This window comes from Euleptes europaea, chromosome 19 (assembly GCF_029931775.1).
Source record: "Euleptes europaea isolate rEulEur1 chromosome 19, rEulEur1.hap1, whole genome shotgun sequence".
Lineage (NCBI taxonomy): Eukaryota > Metazoa > Chordata > Lepidosauria > Squamata > Sphaerodactylidae > Euleptes > Euleptes europaea.
In genome coordinates, this window is record NC_079330.1 from 3461249 (window position 1) to 3483713 (window position 22465).

The 22465-nt window shown below is 46.6% G+C and overlaps 1 protein-coding gene across 1 annotated transcript in view; it reads right to left on the reverse strand.

Annotated features, from left to right (window-relative positions):
- The window catches only part of PEX14 (peroxisomal biogenesis factor 14), a 124170-nt gene that overhangs the window by 61959 nt on the left and 39746 nt on the right, over nt 1-22465 (reverse strand). The gene's annotated exons all lie outside the window — the stretch shown is intronic.

The window sequence follows — 22465 nt, forward strand, 5'->3', positions numbered from 1 at the left end:
CAAAAATCTGAGATTCTGACATGGGTATTCCCTGCTCAGGGCAAAAGCGTGGCTCCCTTTCCCCTTAATGATACGGACAAAATTCAGTAGAAATAGTACTGTTAAAATTCATGACTGTTTTTGCAGTAAAATCGTGCAAAGATGGAGAGAAAGGAACAAACGAAGTGGGATATCTAGTAAAAATAGGCAGGATAGAAAAGTTCAAAATATGTACAAACAGTAAAAGAAACAAAAAAAAAGGTCTACTCGTACATCTATGTGCAGCCATTTGGATACGAGAAAGACAGCGTGTGAATGATAAATATCTTTGGTACCTGTTAAGTAATCCTGCCAGCAAAATGCTCTATTTAAATGGTGGACTCTGATCTGGAGAATAGGGTTTGATTCCCCACTCCTCCACATGAGCGGCAGGGGCTAATCTGGTGAACTGGATTTGTTTCCCCACTCCTACACATGAAGCCAGCTGGGTGACCTTGGGCTGGTCACAGCTCTCTTAGAGCTCGCTCAGCCCCACCTACCTCACAGGGTGTCTGTTGTGGGGAGGGGAAGGGAAGGTGATTGTAAGCCGGTTTGAGTCTCCCTTAAGTGGTAGAGAAAGTCAGCATATAAAAACCAACTCTTCGTCTTCTTAACAACTGCAAAAAACCAGCCAGGGCCTCTTCTATACTTTGCTTCAGTTGCTTCTGGGCGAAACTTTCCCTGCCCAGGATTCCAAACCTGATCAGGTAGCTCCCGAAAGCATCACTGGAGTCCCTCCACGCTGCTTGCTCCAGGAGCCAAGCACTGGCTGCCAGGTGCCAGGATGCTCCACCTGTTAACCAGCGCTGGCCTTCTTATGCTGCAACTAGCCTTTCAGTGCCCGGCTCCCCGCTTCCTAGACACTTGGTTTGCCAGACCCTGAGCTTATCAAAGGGGAGCAAGATAACTAGAGCGCCTTCAGCACTGTGAACCTCGATGTCTTCAAGAAAAGGGAGGCAAAAAAGGAAAGATCTAACTGGACAAACTTGGAGGAGTTACAACTAAGGTTTATGTGTCTTTTTTTAATGTTAAAAAGAAACCCCAGACTATTGACATGATTAGAACACTTGCCTTCACCTGTTTTTCAAGTATGTATCTCAGGTCAGGGAATAGAGTTCTGATGGGAGTTAATGGCCCTTTCTAGGTACTCCACAGCACATTCCATCAATGTTGTGTGTGTGTAGTTTCTCCCCCCCCCCCTTTAAATTGCATCTCTTATTTCTTTAAATACATTAATCAGACTAGTATAGGCAAAACGGATCCATCGGACAATGCAATAAACATGAATTATCATCTATCCAACATGCATAATGGCTTAAAAAAACATAATAGCAGGTGTAGTTTAAATGATTAGTTATTACACCTGCGGTGGGTCTGATTCAATTGGGGAAAATCATCTTTAATAGGTTAAAAGGTTTAGATCACCCGGCTTCCCCCTTAAAGTGGCTGCAGAGAGGGTATGATGGAGTATCCTGTCATTACTAATTCATTTAAGAAAAGCACGGAGGGATACAGCAAAGAACAGCATAAATGAGCCAATCCAATTTAGACATCAGGTAAAGCAGAAAAACACCTTTTTAAAAAGCATGATAAATGAATTTGGGAGGGAGATGAAATTCATATTTTTATTTTTAACGGGAAATTTGACCAAGTCCCAGCACACTTTAGGGTTTGGGGGGTGGGGTGGGGAGGCAAAGGAGAGCTGGGTGGGAAACAAATCCACTTTTTAAAGTTTAGTATTCAATCACCCCGAGTCATAAAATAATATAAAACCCACCCACCTCTCCGCGACACATAAAGCGCCACTTTGATCTTGTTTATGCCCCTCTTGATCTGTCTCGCTGGAAATGCCGGCGATAGGGAAATTGCACATTTAAATGGCATGGATAGCGGTGCGCCAGATGCGGAAGCATAAACGGCACAAATTAATAACTGCAGAGAAAATGTGCTGAACAAGAAAGATGTCCGAATAAGCAGACACAGAGACGTGCCAGCGTATCAAAAACTACTTTTCTTCTTATATTAATCACTTGGTTCTTTGGGAACTCTTCGATGTGTTCTGCTCTCTGCTCCTCTGGAGAAAATATTGCCGATACAGAAACCCGTGTTCAGGCCTAGCAGTGCACTCATTCCCGAAGCCTCTCCAAGATGGCTGCTTATTTGCTTCAACCCCCCAAAGCTGAATGTCGATCCAGATTCCTAGCTGTCACTTAGCCCCTTCCAAACCCCCAAAGGCTTTGGCCGTCAGAGAAAAGCCTCGGACCAGGAATCCATGCTAGTGTGCCATTCACACTTTAACAACAAAGTTACACAACAAGCGCAAAGCTCAGAGACTGAAGACTTTCCCAGTTCACAACAAACCACAGATTGCAGTTAAAAAAAACAAAAAACTAATATCCCCTAATATCCCCCTAATATCCAGCCAGCACCTTTCCGCCCACAATTTAAACCCAATATTGCAAGTCCTATTCCCAACTTCCTCGGCCTTTCCTCCTAGGGCTTGGTCTCCAGGCCCCTGATACTCTTCGTCGCTCTCCGCTGCACCCGCTCAATTCTGTCCACATCCTTTTTGAAGTGAGACCTCCAGAACTGCACACAATACTCCAGGTGCGGCCTGACCAAGGCAATGTACAGAGGAACTATGACATCCTTGTTGCAATGTACAGTGGAACTATGATATCTCCTTGTTCACTCTTTCTGATCTTCCCCACAGCACCCAGAGGCAACGAAGTCAGCAAGGTGTAGCGGCTGGAGTATCAGACTGGATCAGGGAGACCCAAGTTCAAGTCCCTACTCCGCCATGGAAGCCTGCTACACGACCTTGTGCCGCTTACTCTCTAAGCATAATCTACCTCACAGGATCGTTGTGAGGGATAAAATTAAGGTTGGCGAGAGCAATTTTTTAAGCTGCTGTGGCTCCCAATTGAGGGGAAAATAAATAAGCAAGCCTTGGGTATACCCTCTAGGGAGCACTCTTCATTCATACACGCCAAAAGCCATGTCCATAAACTCCTAGAAGCTGCCCCCGTACAATAAATGTGCACCCACGAACATGTCCCAGATTCCCTAGAACGTGCAGGGGTTCCACGGCCAACACGAGGGGGGGGGGTTCCTCCTTGGGATCTCACGGCCTATGTCAGTTTCACTTCTATATTTAATTCAGCGAGACACGCTTTGAGATTTTTCAGGATTAGGATTTAGATTAAAAATAATTAATTTTTTAAAAAAAAATCTGTCGCCTGTTTAATCCTTTTTAATTGGTCAAATGGGCTTTAATTGATTGAGCTAACCAATTACATGTTGTAGCCTGATGTGTTAAAAAAAATTAACATTAGAAATAAGTGGCAGAGCACTTGGAGGGCAGCTACGGAGCGGAGATTGGGCCGAACCACGATCTACTGGAGCGGCTTGCTCTGGGACGTTGATATCGTAGCCTCACCCTGAAGGAATACACAGCCACTGAACATGGAGGTTCCATTTAACCATAATGCCCAGCAGCCATTCATGAGCCCATTCTCCGTGAATCACTCTGAAGCCCTTTTAAAGCCATCTAAATTAGCGGCCCTCACTACATCCTGTGGCCATGAGTTCCACAAGACAATAATGCTCTGTGTGAACACATGAAGCTGCCTTTATACTGAATCAGACCCTTGGTCCATCAAAGTCAGTATTGTCTACTCAGACCGGCAGCGGCTCTCCAGGGTCTCAGGCTGAGGTATCTCACATCACCTATTTGCCTAGTCCCTTTAACTGGAGATGCCGGGGATTGAACCTGGGACCTTCTGCATGCCAAGCAGATGCTCTGCCACTGTCCTGAATACTGCCCATCTGCTTAACTGGGTGCTCCTGATTTTTTCTGGGAGAGGAAGGGGGGAAATATCTTACTCATCCATAGTTTTATAAACCTCTGCCATATGTCCCCCCCTTAGCTTTTTCCCCGTAAGCTAAAAAGCCCCCCCCCCAACACTTTACCTTTTCCCCATGTGGCAAAAGCAGGAAGCCTTTTATTTTATTGTTTTGGTTGCCCAAAATTTCATGTTGGGCAGGGTGGTGAGAGTGGTAAGGGTCAGGGGAGAGGAGAAGGAAAAAGACAGGGCCGCCACTTGGAGATTGCCACTTGACAACATTCCCAGCCACGTGAGGAGTCCGGTTTGGGTTTGGGGTGGGTATCAGAAGAACAAGTTTCATGTCCGATAGCACCTTAGCGACCAACGAGATGTCCAGGATATGGAAAGCAACTAAATGTTCTTTTGAGAAGAATATTATATATGTACAACTAACTATCTGTCAGACTTTATAGTAGCTGATCTAGTCTCTGACATAATTTAAAGTATTAGAAATGAAGCGTCACATGGTTAATTTTTGTATAAGGGGGATATAATGCTATAGAATACAGTACTTTTGCTCATTGGGACGCAAATAAAAAAACTTTGCTCTAAATATGTTTTAGATAAGGAGCCACACATATTAATATGATATTGGAATGTTGTGTGTGTGTGTTGTTTTGTTTGAAATGTTTGTTTTGTTTGAAACAATAATTAAAAATATTTTTTTTACAAAAGATGTCTGGGTTATAAGATTTTGAGGCTCAAAGCTCTCTTCGCTACACCCTGGAAATCATGTTGGTCTTTAAGGTGCTACTGGATTCGAATCCTGCTTTGCCCTTGGGCCCCACTAGCCAACTTCCCAGTAGCAAAGCCTGGATATGCCGATATATTTGCTAAACAAGGCCTTGCTGGAATTATCCCTATATCCCACACACACACTAACACACTAACAACACAGGCTGTAATAAATTAAGCCAAGTTGGGCTGGAACTTCCTAGCAAAGCTTCAGTAACATTCTCTCTCTGGGATTATTTTTTTTAATGGTCCAGGGGCTGCAGAGGGGGGAAGGCTCCGGCGTGCAAAACATCTACTTTTCAATAAAGCCATTCTATCAAAAAATGAAATCGCTCCATTAAAGAGAGCTAAATTATTTAAAGGGCCTCCCTCCATCACCGGCCTCATCTTTTTGCTAAAGGTCTATTGATTGAAAATGACATTACAAAATTATAGCTAAGAGAGAAAGATTCTCTCTCTCTCTCCCTCCCTTCTCATGCAACTTTTCAGAGTTATCCTTGGCTGCAACATCTTCTGGTAGAACGGGGGGGGGGGTAAGTTCCAATTGGCAGGCGCCAGCATCAAGTTTCTAGGCCTCAGGGAACGTGTGCCTGGGATTTTTTTTCTTCCCAAGCTTTTTATTATTTATCTCATTTTGACCCTGCCTTTCCTCCGAGGGACTCAGGCCATGCAAACGGCATCCTCCCGTATCCTCACAGCAATCCTGCAAGGTAGGTTAGGTTGAGGCAGAACGACAGGCAAACGGTCCCCTGGAGAGATTCAGAGCTGAGCTAGGATTCAAGCCCAGGCCTTCCTCAATGCAAGTCCAATCGTGGCAGCCCCAACTCATTCTCCTGATCCAATTTCATAGAATCATAGAGTTGGAAGGGACCGCCAGGGTCATCTAGTCCAACCCCCTGCACAATGCAGAAATTCAACACTATCTCCCCCCACACACCCCCAGTGACCCCTACTCCATGCCCAGAAGATGGCCAAGATGCCCTCTCTCTTGTGATCTGCCTAAGGTCATAGAATCAGCATAGCTGACAGATGGCCATCTAGCCTTTGCTTAAAAACCTCCAGGGAAGGAGCACTCACCACCTCCCGAGGAAGCCTGTTGTTCCACCAAGGAACCGCTCTAACAGTTAGAAAAAGCCCAGGCCTTCCTCAACGCAAGTCCAACTGTGGCAGCTCCAACTCATTCTTCTGACGCAATTTCCTAGCTTTAAAGAATGCCTTTAATGGGGGAGGATCAGCGGCCGTTTAACTGATAGGGAAATTTCCCGGTGGGCTCCCTGCCCTGGGGGGCTTCTGGTGGCCAGCAGCGGGCAGAGCCGATCCCCTGCAACTCTGCCAGCGCTTCGAGGGGCACCCGGCCCAGATCCTTCAACCACAATGATAATCAGTGTCACTTCATCAATTGCCTCCTCCCGCGCCGCCTGCAGTTTGTGGGACGAAGCAGAGCGAGCTAATGCGTATTGTTAGTGTCGCTAAAAGTGGAGTAGGTGGTGGTTCCTGCAGAGCTGGCTTGCACTGATGTGGGGGGGGGGGGAGAGACACACAATCAGCTTGGCTTGCTCCGGGGCCAGAGTAACTTCGCAGCGCTCCCACCCCGTATTTCTCATTAACACATCAACGATCATTTCACCTGTACAAAATTATTTCCTTTAAATATATATATATATTGTCAGCTGCTTTCATTACATGGCTTTTGGAGATCATTCACGGAGATCCAGGTGTAGAAGAAGAAGAAGAAGAGTTGGTTTTTATATGCTGATTTTCTCTACCACTTAAGGGAGTCTCAAACCGGCTCACAATCACCTTCCCCTCCCCACAACAGACACCCTGTGAGGTAGGTGGGGCTGAGAGAGTGTGACTTGCCCAAGGTCACCCAGCTTGCTTCACGTGCAGGAGTGGGGAAACAAATCCAGGTCACCAGATAAGCCTCCGGCCACTCATGTGGAGGAGTGGGGAATCGAACCCGGTCTCCAGTTAAGACTCCACCGCTCCAAACCACCACTCTTAACCACGACACCACGCTGGCTCCCTGGCTCAACAGGTCCAGAACCAGGCCTGAATCTTGGAAACGTGGCCCTACGGGAATCTTGAACGTCATCTTATTTCTCTGTGTTTGGCCTCTGAAGGCATGCACAGTGGAGGAGGTCCATGGCTTGGAAGGTAGAAATCCTGCTTTGCATGCAGAGGTGCCGAGTTCAACCCCCTGGCATCTCTGTTGAAAGGATCTTACGGGGCAAGGCCCAGACAGGATGGACCAGTGGTCTGACTTTGTCTAAAGCCATGTCAGATGTTCATTTGTGTGTGTGTGCATGTTTTTAATGGCACAAGCAGTAGTTTATGGGCTGCCAGTTGTCAATCCTCATCTGATATCAGCAGCAGACGCTTGCTTTACACATGCAGAACATTCCAAATTTAATCCAGTTAAAAGGATCCCAAGAAGCCACTGTTGGGAAAGATATAAAGATAGAAGGAGGAGGAGGAGGAGGAGGAGGAGGAGGAGGAGGAGGAGGAGGAGAAGGAGGAGGAGGAGTTGGTTTTTATATGCCGACTTCCTCTACCACTTAAGGGAAACTCAAACCGGCTCACAATCACCTTCCCTTCCCCTCCCCACAACACACACCCTGTGAGGTAGGTGGGGCTGAGAGAGTCTGACTAGCCCAAGGTCACCCAGCTTCATGTGGAGTGGGGAAACAAATCCAGTTCACCGGATTAGTATCCACCACTCATGTGGAGGAGCAGGGAATCAAACCCGGTTCTCCAGATCAGAGTCCACCACTCCAAACCACTGCTCTTAACCACGGACTCCAACCTTGGCAGACCTCACTCGCCTCTGGAAAAAGCTTCTTTTACAATTTGTAACTCAAAGGGAGGTACCCAGAGACAGAAAGAGGGAGAGAGAGAGTGGAGATTGTTAAAAGAAGGACTCAGCGGAAGATGAAACTCTTACCTTCTGAAGCACAAAGCTGCCCCCAAAACCCAGTGTCAGAATGAAGGAATAGGAACAACCTCCCTTTGGAGGGGGAGGGGGGAAATAGAAAATGCTGTGTTTTAAGTAAGACAAGGGGGGGGGGAGAATATCCGTTCTCTTGTCAGGCCCAACTTGACAAATATGGTCATCGGTGGCACAACAAAATAGTTGCAAAGCAGCTGTTAATCAGGGGAACACATCGGCAGAACGCTGATGCTAGCACTCATGAAAAAATGCAAGCCACTAATTATGAAGCCATATATCTTGCTAAAGAGGCACCGTTCCTCGAGATTCCAGATAGCGCTCTCTCGGAGTAAGTGTCTGGGATATGCACGCCCCTATCGCTCTTCCTCTCAGCTTCAGAGACTGGATCCCTGAGCCAGCCTGCGTCTCCCAAGCTCCCATTTTCAGGGAAGACAGGACTTGGAAAAAAGTTATTTAACTTTTGGAGGCAAGGAGGTCAGCAATCAGGGACAGGGCTGATTGGTCACCTGGAAAGCCCTTCCTCACCAAAGGGGAGCTTCATAAAGCACTGATATTGCATGTTAATTTAGCACCGGGTTGCTAGGGACTCTACAGAGGTTAGGCAGGATTAAAAGAAACAAACTACTCAGGATGTAAAAATGTGTTTGCTTGTCAAAGCATCCTTGCCTTGTGACAAAAACCAAGGAATGACCACATCGTTTTTGGATGAGTTCCTGATGGGGGAAAAACCAGCATATGAGATGCTCACTTGCATCTTGGCTATCCAATGTCAGGCAGCAGGTGAGGGGACTCAAAATGAAAGGAGGCTTCCCACACATGGGCAATGCAATTCCGCATATAGAAAAATGGGCTTAGATTGGAGTAACTCTGTATAGGATTGCGCTGAGGGGCCCTTTTCTCCCTGACACCCGTGTTTTCTACATGCAGGGCTTTCTTGGTATGCATCGTGCAAGTTCGGCCCACCTGTTATCTGAAGGGGTATGGCCCTCATTCTGGCTCATCTGCTGCCAGTAAGAATTAGGCCTTAGTTCAATGGTCCACCTAGCTTTGTGCTGCAAGAAGGAAGAAGGGCCGTAGCTCAGTGGCAGAGCATCTGCTTGGCATGCAGAAGGTCCCAGGTTCAATCCCCGGCATCTCCAGTTAAAGGGACTAGGCAGGTAGGTGATTTGAAAGACCCCTGCCTGAGACCCTGGAGAGCCGCTGCTGGTCTGAGTAGACAATACTGACTTTGATGGACTGAGGGTCTGATTCAGTATAAGGCAGCTTCATGTGTTCAAGAAGGGCAGATTCTCAGTGGCAGCCACCCCGTTTTTTAATCCCCCGCGTCTAAACATCCAGAGGCAAAGCCTGGAGGAAACACAGCTTTGGTAGCACAGGCCTCAGGTTTTCGAAACTGTACGAAGGTGCAACCAGGAGCTACAGGCAGACAGCTAATCCTAGGAGGGATTCACCGGAGGGCATAAACTCCAATGAAAATATGCTCACGCCAGCTACACTCCCATCCTTGTATCAGAGGTCACTTCCCACAGCCTCCTTTCACCAGAATTAAAGATCACTGCGCGCTCTGCCCTGACACATTCATTGACTCCGCGGCAGCCAATCTCCCATCGATTTAAAAGGCAAGAAGCCATTCATTATATGATATTCGAGGAAAAAACACCAGAAATGTACCCTGCAATATTGGGGGGGGGGGGCTCCCGAGGAACCTCTCCAGCTGGACCGTGTGAAGTCATACCACACGGTGCCTTGGCATCCTTCAGCATGCTCTGGTGCGCCTCTGCATTACTGGCGAGATGCTTTCCCCTACTCACGAAGATCTAACTGCTAGAAACTAGGTCAGGGAGCTGACACCCCAGAGAATGACCACTCCATGAGGTCACAGTTTGACCATTCTCATAAGACTCTTCACAAAAAAGTAAAATAACCCCAACGAACTGGGGTGGCGATTTAGGAGGGAGAGGGACCAGCAAACAGAGAACACCAGAGATTAACGGGGGTGCGTCATCTAAAACTACTCTCCAGGATTGTTACGATAACTCCCAACCAATGGAACGCAGAGGCTTGAAGAATCTTCCTATCTCCTTCCATTCTTTTTAAAAATCATTATTAACTACATCCAATATGACGAAGAGTTCTGGAGAAATAAAAAACTTACACACAGTCCTTTGTTACTTCGGTTGGTCTTTGTGAAAGGAATTTCGTGGCTTTCCTTTTGGGATTTTGCTAAGGACCAATGCAGGAGATGTAGCAGGCTAGACTGCGTGACGTTCACCCCGCGCCGAAATAGCTGGGCAGTGACTGGGTAGCCTGATCAACTAGCGCAGGGGTGGGGGAGCCTTTTTTCCGCCAAGGGCCATTTGGATTTTTATAACATCGTTTACAGGCCATACAAAATTATCAACTTAAAAATTAGCCGACCAAGCCCCAAGCAGGCAGCTGCCCTGGATGACCCACCCCCCTTGCGCAGCCAGCCAGGCATCCAACCGGTGGTGCACTCGCCCACCTGGTGGCACAGGATGGTCTGTTCCACCAGCCGGGCGTAGCCGTCCAGCCGCACGCTGGAGTTTCTCCTGCTCCGCATGGTCTGGGCCTGATTCTACAGCCGGCTCCTGCTACCTCCGCCTGCAGGGGTGAAATGAGGACACACTGGCTAAGAACTCCCCCCCCACGCATTCTGGCCCTGCCCCCTTTAACTTCTCCATTTTTGCCACTTCCTCCCCCATCCCTCTTGTAGTACAGAGGGAATACGTTTCTCCATGGCCCGGGTGGGAAAGGGTTAACACAGTTTCTTGGGCGGTCCTAGCAGCTCCATAGCTAACGACTCTTCTGCAAGGGGGGGAAAAGGTACCTGTCCATGGGAGGGGGCAGATCGCCAGTCTTAGATCCTTCTGGGTTAGAGATCTGCCAGGACCCACGAAGGGCCAGACCAAATGATTTTGTGGGCCTTAAACGGCCCCAGGCCTGACGTTCCCCACCCCTGAACAAGCGTGTCAGAGTTAAATCCTTAAATCCTAAAAGCGCTTTCCTGGAAGTAAGCCCATTGAATAAACCTGAGTAGGATTCTGAGTAGACCTGCTAGAGATTACTCTCTAAATTGGCTTAACCGGTGAGGGCCAACCAAAATTCCTAGAGCTGAGAGTCCAGAAGGTGTTTGTTTGAATATTTTAAAGATATTTTTGTTCTGGTGCATCATTGTGATAAGGGAATGAGAAAAAAATATTAAAGATGCCCTTGTTCTAACAACTGAGAGGCAGAGAATTGCTTAATGCATCCCTTAATATCTCAGAAAGGCACCTGTAAGATGCAAATCTGAACGATCAAATGCTTGATCCGTCAGGTGAAAGGCAGATGGTGAAATCAATTAAGCGTTGTTTAATTGGTAGACTGTCTTAGCCTCCATATAATCATCCGATTCTTGTAAAAGCTGTTTATGCTGGTGGCCGTGACAACATCATGTGGCAATGAGTACCAACTGATTAATTAGGTGTTGCCTGAAACCAGAGTGCTTCCTTTCGATTCTCTTTTAAGCCTGTTGCCTCTCCATTCCAGAAGATGAATGCTTGAATGCTGGTCCTCAGCCTGTCCCTCCTCTCTGAACCTCTCTCTATCTAGTTAAGAGTGTCAGACTAGTATCTGGGAGACCCGGGTTCGAATCCCCACTTGTGCCATGGAAGCGCGCTGGGTGACCTTGGGCCAGTCACACTCTCTCAGCCTAACTTACCTCTCAGGATTGTTGTGAGAATAAAATGGAGGAGAGGAGAATGCTGTAAACCACCTCGAAGGTAACATACCTCCCCCGTAGCTCATATGTGGTGGTAGATTGAAGCTGCCCCTACCGGCTCATGCCAAGCATTTTTCTATTCTTCTAACAGTGTTCACCAGATGCTGCCAGGAGACCCACAGGGGGGCAATTCTACTCTTGTTTGTTCTCCTTTGAGCCCAAAATAACTAACATAGTTAAAGGTAAACCACTTTTGCTGGCATTGCTGTATGACATAAGAAGCATCATGAGCCTAGAGGAGCTTTCCTCAGAGTTTGGGATTAATCCAGATGTCCCCCTGTTAGCTATACAGTAAACGTGAACCCCAGCACTTCGTGATTATAGGGTTCCCAAACATTTTAAGTTAAAACTGCTTACCCACACTGTACCCAAAGACAGAAGATGTCAACGGGATCAACACATGCCAACTTGGAAAATGCAGCCAGCTTTCAAGTTACACAGAATTTTTCTGCTGGCCCCAAATCATGCTATTCTATAAACACTATTGATTTGACAAAAGGTTATTACCTTAACCCTTCTAGATCTTATTGACTAAAGGTAGGATCAGTCCAAAGGTTTAAAAGCAAGAGGCAAAACTTCAAATGAAATTTTCTACTATGCAGTGGAGCTTTAGAAAAAAGGCACAAAAATACAATGTTTCTAGAAGCTGTACACTGTATATAGGAGAAGAAGGAAAAAAACAAGCAAAAAACCAGAGACTTAAATTTACTTTGACGCACAACATTTTAAAGGGCCTGGAATGATAAAACAACCGAAAAATATGCTGAAAGTATAAAGAAGAATTCAAGCTGCACAGAATACCTCAGGCACAGGAAGGAGAGTATTTTTGGACCAGCGGAAAAACTCTGTGTAACTGGAAAGCTGGACACATTTCCCAGCTTGGCATGTATTGATCCAGTTAAAATTATCTGTCAGTCTTTGGGTACAATGTGGCCAAGATTACAAACACACAGTTCTGAACTGATGTGCTAAGGAACTGAACATGCCAAGTAAATTGCTACGAATTAGTGTCTGGGGGAAAAGGGGGGGGTAAGTTAATCCCAGAAGGGGTTGCTGGACTGCCCAGATCTTCATCCCTACGTAAAACCACCTTCAAGAGCCCAGAGATGAAACAATCTTGAGAATGAAAAGAGAAGATACAGCAGGAGCCCAAGCAAAGAGCTCGTGCTCCCCCTAGCCAAAGCCGTGGGGGAAACACTGTCTCCGGCACCCAGCCTCCGCCAAAGAAACGCAGCCCAAATTAAGTGTTTTCACTCGGTGGAAATGAAATGTTTTGCAAGATGAAACAGAAAGAAAATTGTGGTTTTAGGTAATTACTAGTTGGCATTTACATATCACAGGCTGGTTCAACACCTATTCATTTTCCCCTTTTATTTTCAATTTTTAAAAATTGCTCATTAAAACTAACATATGACAGGGACAAGAGAAGGGGGTTAAAATATTCTCTCTCTCTCTCTTTTGGGTTTTTGAAAACAAAGTACTACAAAATCCCCAGATCTGCTTTAAATACAGTTATCTCGAGTTATCGTAGACATCCACTGTGAGCCTGGCAAGGCGATGGTTGGGCGGGGTGGAAACCAGTAACAGCAAGCCGAGAAAAGGGGCACCCGCTCTCTTGCGCCCTGCGGGATCAGGGGAGAGTTTCTCTAATCTGGGGCCAAGGATCCAGTGAGCTCCAGAGGAGAAGAACAGTGGGTTAAAACCTCTCTCTTTCTCTCTCACACGCACACATTTTTTTTCATGTAAAATTTTTATAGCCCACCTTTCTAGTTTCTGCCCAAGGCAGTTTACAATAAAGGGAACACAAAAATCCAGCACTTAAAACCACAAAACCAAACAACACTAAAAAGAAGATAACTGCCCCCTCAACGCTCCCCTCCTCCAAAGCAGATCGCATTAAATGTAGTCCGTTGTGTAGGTCCATTAGGAAATTTTAAAAACCCAAAAGGAAACAGAAACATGATACCTTCCATCAGGGGCAACTAGGAAGCCAGAAGGTAATGAGCAAGCTTTAGAATTCAACAGGGCTCTTTCTTCAGGCTGGATATTAAGAAGAAGGAAAAGGAGGGAGTGGAAAGGGAGAAAGATGTTACAGGTCGCGGTGAAAAGCCCCAGTCTATGATTTATAATATTTCTCATGGAACAGAGAATGTAGATTTAAGTTAGCCTGATACGGTGAATGGGTACTCTTCCTGCAGCATCAGTTGATGGATGCTCACCCAATACCATCTCCCATTCTAGCTAAACAGAGCCTCCATGTAAAGCAGCAGTATACTCCAAATACCAGATGCTCAGGAGAGTATTGTGCCTCTGAATGAGTCACTGTTGTGTCTCTGAATGAGTCACTGCTCTCCCGAGCCCAGCGATTTGTGCAGGACACATTCTGTGTAATATGCAACGTTGGCCAAATTAAATGGATTATTTACAGTAAGTTAGATGTTTAGTTCAAGGGATTTTTCCTCCTCTTATTTTAATTATTTAAAACAATTGTAAAAGTTTTCCTACGTATGATTTTACACAGAATAAGAAGGGATTTCTCCCTCCCCCCCCTTTTAAATTGTATCCTTTCTTAAAGGGCATAAAATATCCATGACAGAATTGTACAGAAGCTGACATGAGCAGCTAATATATTTTAAGGTCTATCGTGTAAATATGTATTTAGGGAATTCTAAAGCAGGGCATTATTGACCCACGCCTCTCTTAAAACACTCTGATATATATGGGGGAGGGGGGAGCCCTCGTTGAAAGAAACAACTTCGCAAAGTAGCCCGTGTTTCAAAGTGAAATATCTGTCCATCTTCAGTTTTTATTGGCCCAGGTCAGAGCATAAAAGATTGATGGTCAAAATGCCCCTTTGGAAAGCAAAACAGAAACGCTCTCTTAGGTTTACAGGAATGCAGTTGCAGAGGATGCAGGAGAACGGCCTTCCAAGCCCTTCGTGGTGTAGTGGTTAAGAGTGGTGGTTTGGAGCGGTGGACTCTGATCTGGAGAACCAGGTTTGATTGCCCACTCTTCCACATGAGTGGCAGAGGCTAATTTGGTCAACTGGATTTGTTTCCCCACTCCACCACATGAAGCCAGCTAGGCAACCTTGGGCTAGTCACAGCTCTCTCAGCCCCACCTACCTCACAGGGTGTCTGTTGTGGGGAGGAGAAGGGTCAGCACCAAGTCACCAAGCCAGCAGGCAGCCATGGGCCTGCCCCGCCTTCCACCACCCGTAGGGCTGCCAACCTCCAGGACGGAGCTGGAGATTTCCCAAGATTACAACTGATCTCCAGAAGACATAGATCAGTTGCCCTGCAGAAAACGGCCGATTTGGAGGGTGGACTCTTAGGATTATACCCTGCTGAGGTCCCTCCCTTCTCAAAACCCCGCCCTCCCCAAGGTCCACCTACCAAATCGACGGGTATTTCCCAAGTGGAAGCTGGCAACCCTACAAACTTGGAATCGAGGCGAGCCAGAAATGCCTTTTCCTGAATTTTCACTTGTTCTCTGGAAAAGCTCTCAGAAGAGACTAGGCATTTTGGAAAGGAGGGAAAACATCTCTATTTAGGCTAGCATTAAGCTAAATCGGTGGTATTTTAATTATGGAGTACATCAGTTTCTTCACTGTTTTAATCGGGAGGGGATGTATTTTTAAGTCTGATTTAATCTTTTCGGGTACTGTAGTCTTACACAATATCTTCCAATTTGCCTTTGCTGACCTCTTCGAACACCGAAAAAGAGGCTTATAAATCTTGCAAATAAATCTAAGAATAAAGGAGAGCGCCTCAAAGACTTAAAGTCAGCATATGCAAGGCTACGCACAGAAAATGACTTCAGTTTCAAAGAAATTATCCTGATCCAAGCCAGGAAGAAAATATTTCAAAATGCCTGGGTTCCAATTACGAATTTTAGACGCAAGCCTGGCAGATAAGATGGGATACGTTACTTTAAATTCTGGTGTGCCGGAGTTGAATTTCTCAGCAGCTGAGCAACCAGAAAGGGAGAGGGGGGAAGTGTACTACATTTTCATCCTGCCCTTCCTTCAAGCAGCTCAGGGTGTTCATGATCCTTCACCATTTTAGCCTCACGACAACCCTGTGAGATGGAAGAGGCTGAAAGAGAGGGACTGGTCCCTGTGAATCACATGGCAGAGTGGAGGTTTGAACCTGGGTCTGGCCAGACCTAGTCTACCACTCTAACCACTACACCACACAGCTCAACCCAAGTACTTTCTGTCCCATTTTCTGACTCCTGGGATTTAGCACAGATGCAGCAAAGAAGGTCACCCAGCCAGAACTCCTAGTAAAAACCAGAAAGCTTCCAATGGCCTTGGTTTTCTGTGGGCCATGCATCATGTTACTCTAGAGTCTACACCTTAGCACCTCTGTGGTGAAAATCTTATCAATTTTGCTTTAGCAAATTAGACTAGAAAACCAGTTCAATTTTAGACCAGTTGGGCCAACAGACGCTGCGACGGAGTATGGGTCTAGTCTCTGCCTATGGGCTTTAAAACATTGATTAAAACTGGTATAATATGTATCCTTATGAAGGGCAGAATTGACCTAATTAATTCAGGGAAACCAGGGGGCAGGAAGGATGATTCACACGTACTGGGGCCATATTGGGCCCCCGTGTCCGCAGAGGATGGGTCCCTCCAGTGCCAAAAGGTGACCTTCTGTACCCCCTCCCAACCCCATGCACCATATTAGGGAACGATAACCGTTCTCTTTATCCCTTAGTGGGACGGTCTAGAGCCAGGGACACAGACTGGGTAAGGGTCACTCCCCAACTCCTGCCTCTGGTCCTGGCAATCAGACTGGAGGAGGGTCTGAACCCTTTCTGCAACTGAAGCCCATTGACTAGATTTCACTCGATAAGGCTTAGCCGCAGCCCAGCCATCTGCAAGAGGCAAGATCTCCTCCGTGCCGGTGGCTCTCCTTTGGAGCTCCTTCCTGGCAAGAATTCATCTGGCGCCTACTCTTTTGAGGTTTCGGCTCCAGGTGAAGACATTTGGCAATAATGAGATAACAAATTGCATATATATTGCTTTTAATCAGTGGCGGCTACTATGGTAGTTGTAGATGGCTTTAAAATTAGAAAATAAGCTCCTTGAAACACCCTTTGGCTAGCAACATCAGAGTAAGTCATGCAAAACCAGTAACAAAAAAATTAAACCATTTATGAAAATCTGCTTGACTTATACAAGGGCCAAAACCTGCTGCTTTTTGGTTGCACAGAATTTAGATGAGCGCAGACTTTTTAAAAATTGACCATATACAAATAGCTTCATGTAAAGCTCTCTCTGAAGAAATTAAAATTCAGGGAGCACAGAGGTGAGCATAATAGGGGTGAATGAATGTTCCCCTTTTCATTCTTAAAACATCTGAATACATGGATTCAATTTTTCACTTTTCTCAGTTCATGCATACGCCTATTCCACATGTGCATAGGGCCTGTATATGTGTATTTACATGTCAAATGCTGATCCTGCTGCACAAACATTAAAAACTGCTTACATTTGGGGGGGGGGGGAATTCAACGTGATCGAACAAAACACAGTAAGCAAAGAACCAGAGGCTTAATATTTTTGTCCACCTTTTGAGTTTTGAATTTCCACTGTTGCATTATCTCTGTTCTAGTGGTTATATGAGCATTGATACGTTATTTTTATGTGTGATATATAATGGCAACCCAGCGATGCAGAAGAGAGAAGCAAAATCGAAACAGGGTTTTTTGGATCCACGCAGGGATGAGAAAGTCAAAATCATCCCTAGACCAAAGCTGTACAATCCATGAATCATAGAGTTGGAAGGGACCACCAGGGTCGTTTAGTCCAACCCCCTGCACAATGCAGGAAATTCACAACTACCTCCCCCACACACCCCCAGTGACCCATAGTCCATGCCCAGAAGATGGCCAAGATGCCCTCCCTCTCATCATCTGCCTAAGGTCATAGAATCGGCATTGCTGACAGATGGCCATCTAGCCTCTGCTCAAAAACCTCCAGGGAAGGAGAGCTCACCACCTCCCGAGGAAGCCTGTTCCACCGAGGAACCGCTCTAACTGTTAGAAAAGTCTTCCTAATGTCTAGACGGAAACTCTTTTGATTTAATTTCAACCCGTTGGTTCTGGTCCGACCTTCTGGGGCAACAGGAGGTCGGACCAGAACCAACGGGTTGAAATTAAATGAAGGTGCCAAGACGTTTGAGCTGAATCACCCCAAAGGAACGGAACGGCCTGCTGTCGGTCAGAGATGCTCGGAGGTGAAGTGACATCATTGTGGTAGCTCCGAGGCTAAAAATACAAGGCCTGTAACCGGCAGGCGGACTCAATGGCGTTCAGAGTCACCCCCTCCCTCTCCACTCGGATCTCCCTTTCTCCCAGACTACAATTAGGAATTAAGACAATATGCCTGTTTGGGTTTGTTTCTGATCAGGGCGGCTGACCTCAGGGACGTTGCTGTCAAAGACGATCCATTAGCTTCTTTTTTATGCAACAGACACAAAAATAGCGCTGAAAATGTGTTCATTTTATTGAGAAACAGAAGTCTCCGGGGCTCATTTCCCACAAAGGGGGGGGGGGAATCAAAATGGTGATGCGGGCATCTGATTCAAAATCCGACCTCAACTTTACTATGCTGCTCACACCACAAAAGGAGGAGGAGGAAGAGGAAGAAGAAGAGGAGGAGGAGGTTTTTATATGCCGTCTTTCTCTACCACTTAAGGGAGAATCAAACTGGCTTACAATCACCTTCCCTTCCCCTCCCCACAACAGACACCCTGTGAGGTAGGTGAGGCTGAGAGAATGTGACTAGCTCAAGGTCACCCAGCTGGATCCATGTGTAGGAGTGGGGAAACAAATCCAGTTCACCAGATTGGCCTCTGCCACTCATGTGGAGGAGTGGGGAATCAAACCCAGTTCTCCAGATCAGAGTCCACCACTCCAAACCACTGCTCTTAACCACTACACCACGTCGGCTTCTTCACCGTGCTATGTTTTGACAGGAAGCCTGTGAGTCACAGTTCTATTTCATTTTCCAGTTACCAGCTCTCATGAGGTTGAACAAGATTGCCTCACACCCCAAGAAGGCACCCGCATTTCCCAGGACACGCAGAGGGCTATGTTCAGCCACGCACCCTTGCAAATAACTAATCAATAAATCAAGTTTTATATCGATACAATATCAGCTGTGAATAAAAAAACAAAGTTAGGTTGAAATAACTAGTTAACAGACCCTACAATGATACTGACAAATGGTCTCTCTTGTCTGTATTTTAATTTTGGTGGCAGACCGCCCCCCCCCCCCCCAACCTCTGGTCATAGTTCCACAGGAACCACAGCAAAGGTAAAAGAGAGATCTCGCGGCCTCTGAAAAGGCTAAGATTTTACTCTAGAGCAGAAGCTTTTGTCAAGGTGTGCAAACCTCAAGTCCACGAAAGCTGAGGCTAAAAAGAGAAATGGTCGGTCTTTAAGTTGGTAGGTGTCTAACTTTAGGTTATGCCTGCAAAGCGGGTTGCGCATGAACACATGAAACTGCCTTCTACTGCCCTTGGTCCATCAAAGTCAGTATTGTCTACTCAGACCGGCAGTGGCTTTCCAGGGTCTCAGGCTGAGGTCTTTCACATCACCTACTTGCCTAGTCCCTTTAACTGGAGATGCCGGGGATTGAACCTGGGACCTTCTGCATGCCAAGCAGATGTTCTCCCACTGAGTCATGGCCCCTCCCCAGTTCCGTCTCACAAGGGGGTCTCCTGAGGCTCAAATGGCAGGGAAGGCTCTGGACCCCCTTCCTAAGGGATGAGAAGAGAGGGTGGGTTCCCTCCTCCTTCCCATTCCTTCTCAAGGATGCAGCTTCCTTCTGACCACCAGCAGCGCCCATGGGCGAATCACAGCCGCACTAGCCAGGCGGTCTATTTTGGTGCTCCGACGGGTGAAAGTGCAGGAAATGGACGTGATCCACTGAGAAGTTCTCCTTGTGTGTGAACCCCACTGAACTGGGCAATGCCTAGTTCCCAATCATTGCGACGGGGCTTGGACAGCCAAATGTCCAAGCCCCAACGCAATGATGTGAATTATGCGACTATACAGGGAGGAGGATGTAGGGTACTGCTTGGATTGTCCAGCTCAGAACTGCCAGGTTATAGGGCCGGAGCCCCCAAACTGTTATCTGCCTGAGTACAAAATCACCAAGGGAAGCGTTCTTGCTCTTTTTCTGAAGCTACGTGGAAACCAAGGCTAACAACGAGGCCAAGGTAGAATGAAATATCGGCTTGTAGGGCTGTCGGCCACACAGTAAATATTCCATGAATGAATGGACTCCTTTCGGTTTCCCGAGGGGGCCATCCGGCATCTTTTATGGCCATTATGTTCACTATTTTTAAAAACCAAAGACCTGTCATGATAACCTTACCGGGGGAAGCGGGGAGGGGGCGGTGATGGTGGAGAGGACTCTATCAACACAGCAAAATGGATTCACTCAGGAAGACACGCGCTTCCTCTTCCAACCCCCGACCCCTCTCGGTGGCTCCGAAATCAAGTCCAGATAATTGGGAGAGCCACTAAGAAAAGAGCCCAGGGCGGGCCACTCCGGGATGCCAGAGAACGGCTAACAAGGAAGCAAACAACAACTGGCTGTAGGAGGTGCAAAGTCCTCACTCGGACAGGAGGTTGCCTGTTGCCTCTATGCATGAGTCTGTTCACTGCTGTGGTTTCCTCCTACTCAGTCTCCGTTGGGAGGAGGGTCAGGGCTAGCTTACGCCTGAAGGAGAATGAGGGCTCTCTCTGCTGTGCTAATTTTCCACACACAGGGAATTGTGTGGATGCACTAGAAGCATGTTTCAATCCCCCACACACCTGCATTCCATCCTTCCTTGCGTCTCAACCAGGTTTATTTTAAGACGTATATGGTTCATCCCTCGCCAGAGGTCTGTGAGGTAGATTAGGATGAACCACCCCAGGCAATGTTAGAATGAATGGCCTGTAGCCCATAGGGTTGAATGCATGACCCCACATGACCGTGGGAGGTACCGTAAGGGGGGGTTTAAACCTGAATGTCCCCAGGCCCAGAGTGGGTGGCCTTCTCCAAGGACGGCAAATGGCACTTTCAAAGTAAACCAGTTCGGGTGCAAGAGGGGTCTTCACTTTTAATTTGGGGAGGGAAAGCGTGGTTCAGCTGGAACCCACAGCGCAGCCGCAACTTGCACGAAAAAGCACATCAAAACACTTTCCGCGAGATCTTCCTGGGGTTTGGATTTCTTTTATTTCATTTTCTTTAAACCTTGAAGTAGTCAGCACATGTCAAGCATTATTACAATTACATTTTTTACCTACTAAAAAATTAATAACCAATTATCTGCTTCGGGGAGGGAGGGGGAGAAGAAGTCCTTTACCTACGCAAGTGGCACGACAGCGCATCATCAGCACATTCGAAACATGCGACGCACATTTGCAGAGCTCCGCTACCTGCTCACAAAGATTTGTTTGGGATCGGGCTTTGTGGGGGTGGCTGAACTCGGGGAAGGGCAACGGGGGAAGCACGCTCAAGGAGGGGCAACAGGGGAAGCAAGCGCTAAAGGAAGAGCCCGACCTGGGCAGAGACGGGGTGGGCAAAATTATCTTCCAGTGGAGGACTCAGTGAAGAGAGAACTAAAAGGACCGACATGTCATGGGTGGGACTTGCTGAAGCCTTGCCCATTTTCCCAAGCCCCACCCATGTCATACCGGAGAGAGGGTGGAGCAGGGATTAGGTACATCCTTGGCATGTTGACAGCGCCAAGTTTAGGCCAAGAAGTTCCAGTAAAAACAAGGATCACAGGCAGGGTGTCCAAACGTGCCCGTTTTTGTTTCTTTTTTTAAAGCAAGGATGCTGTCATTGTGAAGCTTTTCACTTTGCTGTTTGCATCTTTGATATTTCTGATTATTTTGTTCCTTTTATGTTTTTAGCCATTTTTACACCATTTATACACTGGAGGTTATTTTTAAGCAACCAACAACCCCCCCCACCCCCACCCGAAAGAACGTTTGAATATTCCATCCATTTCACAGGAAAAATATGAAAGTGGGAAACAGCACAAAAATAAAGACCCCTGCAAGAAACAGAGCAAAGAATTTGGGATCACTACAGCAGGGCTGCAGAATGCTGGGCAAAGAGCAATCACTGGGGGTGGGGAAACGGGGGAGAGGTAGTTGTGAATTTCCTGCGCTGTGCAGGGGGTTGGACTAGATGACCCTTGAGATCCCTTCCAACTCTATTCTTCTAATTAGGCAGCATCTTTAACTCTCAGGTATCAAGGCTGGGAACGACCTCTGCCTAAGAGTCTGGAGGACAGCCACCACCAGTCAAGGCAAGTGGACCCAGGACCGGCAGACACCGAATGCATGAAACTTCCCCTTCTATCTTGCCCTCGTGGAAAGGAAGAACAAATGTAGGGAGCTATATCATTTATATATATATATATATGGCAAACTGAGGTTTACACACAAACCTCAACTTGCTACTTGCTTCAGGTAGACTAACCAGAGTCTGGAGCACAAATTACGGTTCAAACAAACTGCAGCTTATCAGGAGGTCTGAATGCAGCTCACCCCCATCCCAGGCAGCAGGTTTTGTACTGCTTCTGGAGAATCTTTGCTAAAAGGTTTCCAATTTTCCATTTTTTTAAAAAAGCCATATATTTCTTCTGAACTGGGGCCCCGACACATTCTTCTCCACCCTGCCCATCAATGGTAACCCAATTTGGATGCCTCCAAGCATCGTCTGGAGAACTGCTGGAGAAATCAACGCTTTTTATCTTAAGGGTTATGGATCACTACTTGGCTAAGTACCCTTTTTTTTAAAAAAAAATTATATATATAAAAGAAAACCCACTATTGCAAAGGAGATGGTGCCAGCCCTCACCTTTCTCCAAATCTTGCGTTTTGGAGCTCTGAAAGGAGAGTGAACGTCCTTCTCTCCCTCCCCTATTTCCCCACAGAGAGCTTCTTTCTGCCTCGCCCACTCTTTTAAAACATCCTAAGATTTATTAACATTTACAGTAAAAACAAATAAAATAAACGCTGAGGTAAGAACGCAGTGAGGTAAGGGCTTCAAGCTAGCACCATTTATCTACA